Source organism: Phoca vitulina, unplaced genomic scaffold (genome assembly GCF_004348235.1).
Source record: "Phoca vitulina isolate PV1807 unplaced genomic scaffold, GSC_HSeal_1.0 scaffold3, whole genome shotgun sequence".
Classification (NCBI taxonomy): Eukaryota; Metazoa; Chordata; class Mammalia; order Carnivora; family Phocidae; genus Phoca; species Phoca vitulina.
In genome coordinates this window covers 70025333-70034100 of record NW_022589706.1, presented here as the reverse complement: position 1 = coordinate 70034100, position 8768 = coordinate 70025333, and the positions used below count along the sequence as shown (strand labels likewise).

The window sequence follows — 8768 nt, the reverse complement described above, 5'->3', positions numbered from 1 at the left end:
TTTACCCATCCGTCGATGGACATCTTGGCTGTTTCCATAGTTTGGCTCTTGTGGACATTGCTCAAGATCTAGCCAGTTTTGACTGGAATTGTGTACAGGTTGGCAGCCTTGTTCATCTTGTCTTCAAGGTGGTACTGGGTTCCTGAAACAAAAGACTAAGAAGAGAGAAGGGGAGCTTTGCAGAAGAGAGAAAAAAGGTTACTTTAAAATAGAGCTTCACTGAAGCATTAGTGCAGCCATTTTGATTTTAGTTCAACTTTATGCTTTTAAGTGGTTTCACTTCAACTGAAAAACTTCCATCCCAACAAAACATCTAATGAGTAAAAATGTTATAACCTGCCTGAAATATTCTTTGATGCATTAAACATAATTTCTTCTTCTTAGAATTTGGATCCATATTTTACCATGACAAACAGCATCATTACAGTAGATATTTTCCCTTTTGTACAGTATTTCTATCACAAATTAAGAAAGAATCATAGTTCTGATGATATGATAACCAACATGATAAATTATTTGTAATGGCTTAAAAAATAAATTTAATAAGGAAGATACTGTTTCATCAGTAACCATAGTAAAAGAGCAATCCCCCCACCATGGGAATGATTACATTTCCAGACAAACATTCTCAAATCCCACAGAGAAATGTCCCCATAGTCCTGTAAAATAAAATGTTTTAATAACTTGCACTAACTTATATGAAATAAACTAAATGTATTTTTAAATATAAATTAGGGGTGCCTGGGTGGCTCAGTCTGTTAAGTGTCTGCCTTCGGCTCAGGTCATGATCTCAGGGTCCTGGGATGGAGCCCTGCTTTGGGCTTCCTGTTCAGTGGGGAGTTTTCTTCTCCCTCCCCTCTGTCCCTCCCCTTCCCTATCTGCCCCTTCCCCTCCCACCCAACTTGTTTTCTCTCTCTCTCAAATAAATAAATAAAATATAAAAAAAAAAGAATGCTTTTTGTTTCCAAAATATTAAAAATAAATAAATGAATAAATAAATAAATAAAGGCTAAAGAAGAATTTTTCAGATTGAAAAATGATCTCTTAAATGATATTCCAACTATGACCTTCACATGTGCTGTGCTTATAAAGTTTTTTTTAGTAAAATTCTAATCTTTTTCATTTTGACTCAAATCGTTTAGAATTGAGATATTTATTCAATAAGGAAGGAATATTTCTCAAATATTTGCAGATATGGCTATTTAGGTTATATTACTGATATTTCTTCGGATCTATTTAAGCCAATGAGTAATAATTACCAAAAACTACAGGAAGAATTGTAAGCATATTTTTGACAAGTTGTTATACGTCAAGGAATTGGTGTCCACAGTTGAGATTGATAATCAAAGTAAATTCAGTATGCAGTAAACAAATTATTATGAGGCATACATTTTTCTTCTATCCTTTCCAATTGAAGCAAGAGTCTGCTATGAGGTGTTTCTCAGCATACAAGGGCAAAATCAAATATTCTTTAATAAATTTAATGAATAAGTATGTGCAGAATAGCAATTGAATCATAAAATAATCCTTTTCAAATATAAAAAGGATAAAAAGTTATTAATAAGATGACAAATAATTAAGTTGCTGACTATATAGTGTGATTACCAAAAATAAAAACAGTATAATAACAAACATCTAAAGACAAATAAAAATGCTGTTACCTGTCTAGACAAACAAAATATCTTTAAAATTTAGGTATAGTAGTATGCTCACAAATCTTTTTTAAAAAATGAAACTTTTTTTAGGGCAACAAATTCATCTAAATTTTGGCAAAATTTTCTGTTAAGAAATGAGTAATTTTGATGATGTTTAACTACTTTCTTTATCTCTTTATTAATGTTAAGACTTAAATCTTTGTTGAAAAACATAGACATGTATCAAGATTTTAACTTCATGATAAAAAAAATTGAAGGCTCTGCTTTTCCAAGGAGGGAAACAGAACTTTCCCAACTATATTTGTGGAATAATCAGTGGCAAAAAGTCTGAGATTTACATTTCTTACCTGAAAGCTGTAGGGTAAAGAAAGTCTTTGAAAAGGGGGATATTATATCCTTGGGAAGAAATGTTAGAAGCAACCTGGGCAGTTTCCATTTGTCTTTAGCTTCTTGCTGTACAGAATGATCATTAGGATCCCACAGAATAGCTAAGACAGCATTATTAATAACTTTTTTTAATCTATAAAATGCAGTGCCTATTTTTTTTATTTGGAGAATTTGGGAATAAAATACCATATCAGTAGTCAGAAGTTCTGTTACACCTCTTTTATGCTGCTTCCTATAAGGGGATAGAATAATTCCTAAGGTGTTATGTGCACAAAAACTTGCTCTTCTTTTCTCTCTCTCCCTTTTTCTCTCTCTGTCACACACACACACACACACACACACACACACACACACACACACACAATTGCTTATTTCACCTGTAAAATCTTGTTTTTTCTTACACTTCCTCTTTTCTTTTTACCTGTCTTCTTTGGTCCTACCTCAAATTTTAATAAGGCTTTAGAATTTTTACTTTTCTTTTTTTGAAGAAGAAAGTCCTGATACTATTTAAATATTTTAGAGATATTTAAAAACTAATAAAAATGTGCACATTAAAATAAATGTTGAATTTGAATTTTCATAAAACATAGCAATCCTCTGTGATCTTGAGGTAGTGGGATCGCAACAATTGTTTTCTTAAAGCATAAAAATATTTTTTCTGTATTAAAGGTATTCAAGGCAAAGGTTAGAGTTATTTTGTTAGCAAGTAAAAGCTGTATTAATTACAAATGAATATGTACAGAAAAAGAAAAATAGTAATCAAGTTCTCTCTGATAAGGAAAGTTGTGCTAAAATATTAACTATAAATATTCTCTTTTTATTTGCTGTTTTAAGTATTAAAAATGTTAATTGAATCTATTCAGTATTCTCAAGTACCAGCTTCACTTTTATAAAAGTGTCAATTTTTATTGGGCACTAATATCCTGAACTTTAAGAATCAAAGCAGTACAGAATATTTATTACTAAGAAATTATCTGTACAATATTAATACCATAAAAAAACACATTTCCAATTTTCATTAATTCACTAGTGGTGAGATAAAATAGATTCCATTTCTACATATCCAAATAAGCTGAATCCTGATGCAATTCACAAAAGTGAAAAATAGTTGTTTACCTACACAATATTTCTCATGCCAGAGATAACTTATATAATGATCAGAACGTGAACCTTACTACTTAAACCACTTAGATTATTAGACGTGCATAGCAGAAGAGGAATCATATGTTTCTTTAAAAATTTCTACAGATAACTTAAATAAAAGCAGAGTTTATTTGCTCCATTCTATTGGTAACAGAATAATGCCTCTTCACGTATTTGGGTTTTATTCTTTTTCAACAGCCAGAGTTAACCCTAAGCAGAATCAAGGTTGGCAGGCATTTGCCATCTCAAGGCCACACCCTGAAGCTCTCTAATCAGCTTGTTACTACTGCTTACATTCACTAATCTCAGCGTCATTTTTGTTAAGTAATTATCTTCTACTAAAATGGAATACAAACCCCCAGGACAAATGATATGAACATGAATTAGGTTTTTGATTATGTGGTGGCCAGCTGAAAACAACTCTCTTCAAAATTAAGAACTGGTAGATTTTATTTTTGTTGTTAAGAAAATGATTTAAAAATATGTAGAAGCAGGAATGCAGACACAAATGATCCAGAGAGTAACTAGTTGTCAACATGCAGGATGTTGGTACTTACAAGGGTATGGAAAAGGGTCAAATATAAAATTCCCCTGTTTCTCAATTTTTCTAAGGCTAAAACTGCTACAAAGTTAGAGTGGGCTTGCAATCAAATCAGTGTGAAAGTCTCTACATAATTCAGTCAGTTAGCTGGAGTGCTACATTGAGAAAGGCAGATTCAGGCTTAAATATACGTCAGGAATCAAGGGTTTTAGGAGAAAGGCATCATGGTACTGCTACTTGGAGCAACCTGAAAGCTCTGGACTTCATGGAAAGCACAAAAGTCATACTCGTCCATAGAATAAATGAGGATTAATGAGCTTAATAACATTGGTTCAGGAAAGGCAGAAATTACATCTTCATGGCATCATGAAGGTTAATGTCATGATGTTAATAAGCATGAGCTAGGCTCCTGGATGATAAAAGTGATTCCGTTGCCACAGCTGAAAGCCAATCAATTAGCCTATTTTTCAATGTGTGAAAAACTATGCTTCATATATTTGACTAGTTTTATTTGTTTTTTCAAAGGGGGAGAGCAAGTGTAGTACCAGTTACTCTGTCATAGCCAAAAACAAACAGAAGTTGTCATCTTAACTTTTTAACTATATCCCCCCAAGCCCCTACAGTTTAGGAGTTTGGAAGACAGATTGGAGAATGTTAAGCATGTATAATATTGAAAATATAGACACAATTCCTTTCCCTTCCCAATATCCATACCTTTTCAAAGTGCCTTTGTGATTCCTCATATTAAGAGGTAAAATCTATGCTAGCTTTGTAATGTGATTTAATCACAGAATGTCAGAAAAAAAGTGACGTTATTCTGAGACTAAGCTCAAGAGGCCTTGCACTAACCTGCTCTCTTTTGAAAACTGGCCAGCATCATGTTAGCAAGCATGAGCTAGGCTTTTTGATAAGGAAATTGACCCTGCCATCATAGCTGGTAGTCAACCAGCCACTACTCATGTGAATGAGGTCCGAACTTGTCCAGCTCCCAATTTGCCAGCTGACCAAAGAGACATGAACAAACGCAAATGAAATCCAATGAGCCTGGACCAGATCACAGGAGCTGCCCAGCTGACCCATAAACTTGAGAACAATAATAACTAATTATTGCTTTGAGCCATTGTGTATTGGGATGGTTTGTTATGCAGTAACAGATTACTAAAACAGTTACCATTTTGATTCTCTTAGCTGATATAAATAATTACTTTTTAGGTATTGATTTACTATCAGACATTTCAGTTTGCTCTGGTTTCATTTTGTGCAGACTTCTGACTCTGAAAGGGCTGGGATTTTCAAGACTCGATACCAGAGAAGAGGGACAAGAAGTCTATGTGGAGATTCAGCACAGGAAAGCTGAATCTTTACACAGTCTTGACAGAGATTACTTATTACAGGGTTATGCGGTGCTGGGAAATGTGGGATTTCAGTACAGCTGGAATACAAAAACCACACAGAGCAAATCAGGTTCAGTAGAAGCCTCAGAACGGTCATACCTTAGGGGTAACTATCATGTATAAATAAAAACAAGTCTTAGGACTAATTTTAAAACTCTGGACCATTTTAGAACAGCATGAAATAAGCCTAATGACATCCAGAATGACCTGTCAAAACTTCAACTGCCTTGCAAAATAAAATTCACATGTTTTAAGGGAGGGTGCTAATTCCAAAATCTTATAATTTATTACCCACAATATCTAACATACAAACAGAAGTTTCTAGGCGTATAAAGAGACAAGAAAATATGAGACACGGTTAAGACAAAAAGAAGTAGAAATATACACAGACACCCACCCAGAGAGGCACAAAAACATCACCTAGATATTGAAATTAGTCAGACCAATCCTAGACTTTAAAAGACAACAATGAAACTTTACAAATACTTGATATATTTACAAATTTTCATGAAACAAATTTCTTGAAAAACCAACTTAACAAACTCACTCAAGAAGAAATAGAAAATCTGAAAGTCTACTATTTATAAAAATGAAATTTATTATTAAAAACCTTTCCACAAAAACATCTAAAGACCCAGATAATTTTATTGGTATGTTCTATCAAATATTTAATGTAGAAATAATATTTAACATATCCCTTATGAACATACACATGAAAACCTTTTTAGAGTATCAGCGATTGTAAGCCACAAACATACAAAAATATTACTATTACATGTTATGTTATTTTATGATTTTAAAATCAATCAATATAATTCACCATATTAAAGTAATAATGGAGAAAAGATATTGTATTGTATCAAAACCTTGTTTCAATCATGTTAATAATTGTCAAAAAAGTGTTTGAGATAGCAGACACCCAGGACTCCCAGACGGTGTCATCTGTACCAGTGAGGGAGAAGAAGCACATGGATGTCAAAGTAGGAGAGCCGCCAAGCTGGATACTGATGTAGGATTTCATTCACCCCTAAAGGCATTGCTGGAGCATTTCACAGAGGTTATTACCAGTATTACAAGAAGTATGTCAATGTGAAGAAATGGGGTCTCGCTGGGATTTCTATGATGCTGGCAGCTCATGTGCTTTTCAATTACTATTGTTGTTACAAAGAACCCCCACTTGAGCAGCTTCAGAAATACCACTGAAGAGGGCCCAGTGTGGAGGCTTTCTGCATTCCTGACCATGACTTTTGCCTGGCACCCTTGAATCCTTTCATATCCTAATTGAGAACTAACATCAGATAAAAAGATGACTGGTACTTGGGGGAACAAAAAGCACCAGGCAAAAATTCACCAGTTATTTTTGATTAAAAAAAAGTTAGCAAACTGAAATAAGAGGTAATTTCTTCAATCAGATAGGGAGTACTGTTGTTTCCTTGGGCTGCCATAACAAAGTAGCACGAACTGGGTGTCTTAAAACAACAGAAATCTATTATCTCATAGTTCTGGAGGCTAGAGTTTAGTCTAAAAACCAGTGAATCCCAGGGCCATGCTCCCTCTGAAATGTATAAGGACAATTTTCCTTGCCTCTTGCTAGGTTCTGGTAGTTTGTCAACAATCTTTAACATTCCTTAACTAGCATTTGCGTAACTCTAACCTCTGCGTTTGTCATCACAAAAAGTTCTCCCTGTGTGTGCCTGTCTTCATCTGGCTATCTGCTAATAAGGACATCAGTCATATTGGATTAGAAGCTAACCCCATTACACTATGACCTCGTCCTAACTAATTGTACCTGTAATGACCCGATTTCCAAATAAATTCACATTCTGAGGTATTGGGTTTTAGGACTTCAACATATCCTTTTTGTTTGTTTTGTTTTTATTTTTATTTGCAGGCTTTAAAAGTCCTATAGCTATTATCATAATTAACAGTAAAATATTGAAGACTTTCCCTCTAAGATCCAGAGTAAGGCAAGGCTATATACTCAGTATAGTAAGATTTAACATTCTAGTGGAGGCCCTAAGCCAAAGTTATTTGTAAGAAAAAGAAAAAATATATATAGAAAATTTGGAAAAGAAAAAGTCCCTCTTCACAGATGACATGGTAAATTTATGTACAAAAGCCTAAAGAATCAGCAACAATGCCAAACTACTAGAACTATTGAAGGAGCTCAGTGAGGTCTCAAAAGTCAAGGTCTACATTATAAATTCAATTATATTTCTACATAATAGAAACAAACAATTGGAAAATAAATTTAAAACAATTTTATTACACCAGTGTAAAAAATAAAAATATTTAAGAATAACTTCAAACAATGTATAAATCCCTACAATGAACACTATAAAATATGGTTGAGAAAAAGTAAAGATATACATGAAACCAGAGATATACCATATTAATAGTTTGAAAGATTAGATATTAAGTATTCCATAAATTGATCTAAAATGCCACAATCATAAATACAGAAAACTTTTCTTAGAGCCACAGATAAATTTCTTCTAAAATGAAATATTAAAAACCTAGAATACCCAAGACAACCTAGAAAAAGAGTGGAAAAAGTGAAGGACTCAAACTAACTGAATTCCAGAATTACTATACAACTACAACAATTTAGGCAGTGTAACACTGATGTAATGATAGATGAATAGATCAGTGGAAAAGAAGAGAGAGTCCAGAAATAAACACTCACAGAGTTTATTAATTTTTGCATCAGAGTAGAAAGGGCTCAAATAAAATTACAAATGAAAGATGAGAAATAACAATCAACAACACAAAAATACAAATAATTATAAGAAAATATTATGAAAAACTATATGCCAACAATTTGACAATGTAGAAGTGGATAAATTCCTAGAAACATATAACCTACCAAAACTGAAGCAGGAAGAAACAGAAAATTTGAACAGACTGAATACCAGCAAGGACATTGATTCAGTAATCAAAAAACTCCAAAAAACAAAAGTCTGGGACCAGATGGCTTCACAGGCAAAATCTACCAAACATTTAAAGAAAAATTAATACCTATTCTTCTCTAACTATTCCAAAAAAACAGAAGAAAAGGAAAAACTTCCAAATTCATTTTTTGAAGCCCTGATACCAAAACCAGATAAAGACACCACAAAAAAAGAGAACTAAAAGCTAGTATCTCTGATAAACGTAGATGCAAAAATTGTCAACAAAATATTAGCAAAACATATCCAACAATGCATTTAAAAAATCATTCATTGTGATCAGGTGGGATTTATTTCCAGGATACAAGGGTGGTTTGATATTTGCAAATCAAACAAGGTGATACGTCACATTAATAAAAGAAAAAATAAAAACCATATGATCTTTTCAATAGATGCAGAAACATTTGACAAAATATAACATCCATTCATGATAAAAGCCATCAATAAAATAGGCCTAAAAGGAACATACCTCAACATAATAAAGGCCTACATAAAAACCCACAGCAAACTTTATACTCATTGGTGAAAAACAAAGCTTTCCCTCTAAGGTCAGGAACAAGCAAAGATGTCCACTCTCATCACTTTTATTCAGCATAGTACTGGAAGTCCTAGCCACAGCAATCAGACAACAAAAAGAAATAAAAAGCATCCAAATTGGTAAGAAGGAAGTAAAACTCACTCTTTGCAGATGACATGATAC

At 33.2% G+C, this 8768-nt stretch overlaps 1 pseudogene; it reads left to right on the top strand.

Annotated features, from left to right (window-relative positions):
- Positions 1 to 5998: 5998 nt before the first annotated feature.
- LOC116630280 lies at positions 5999 to 6323 on the top strand (annotated as a pseudogene).
- Positions 6324 to 8768: the final 2445 nt, after the last annotated feature.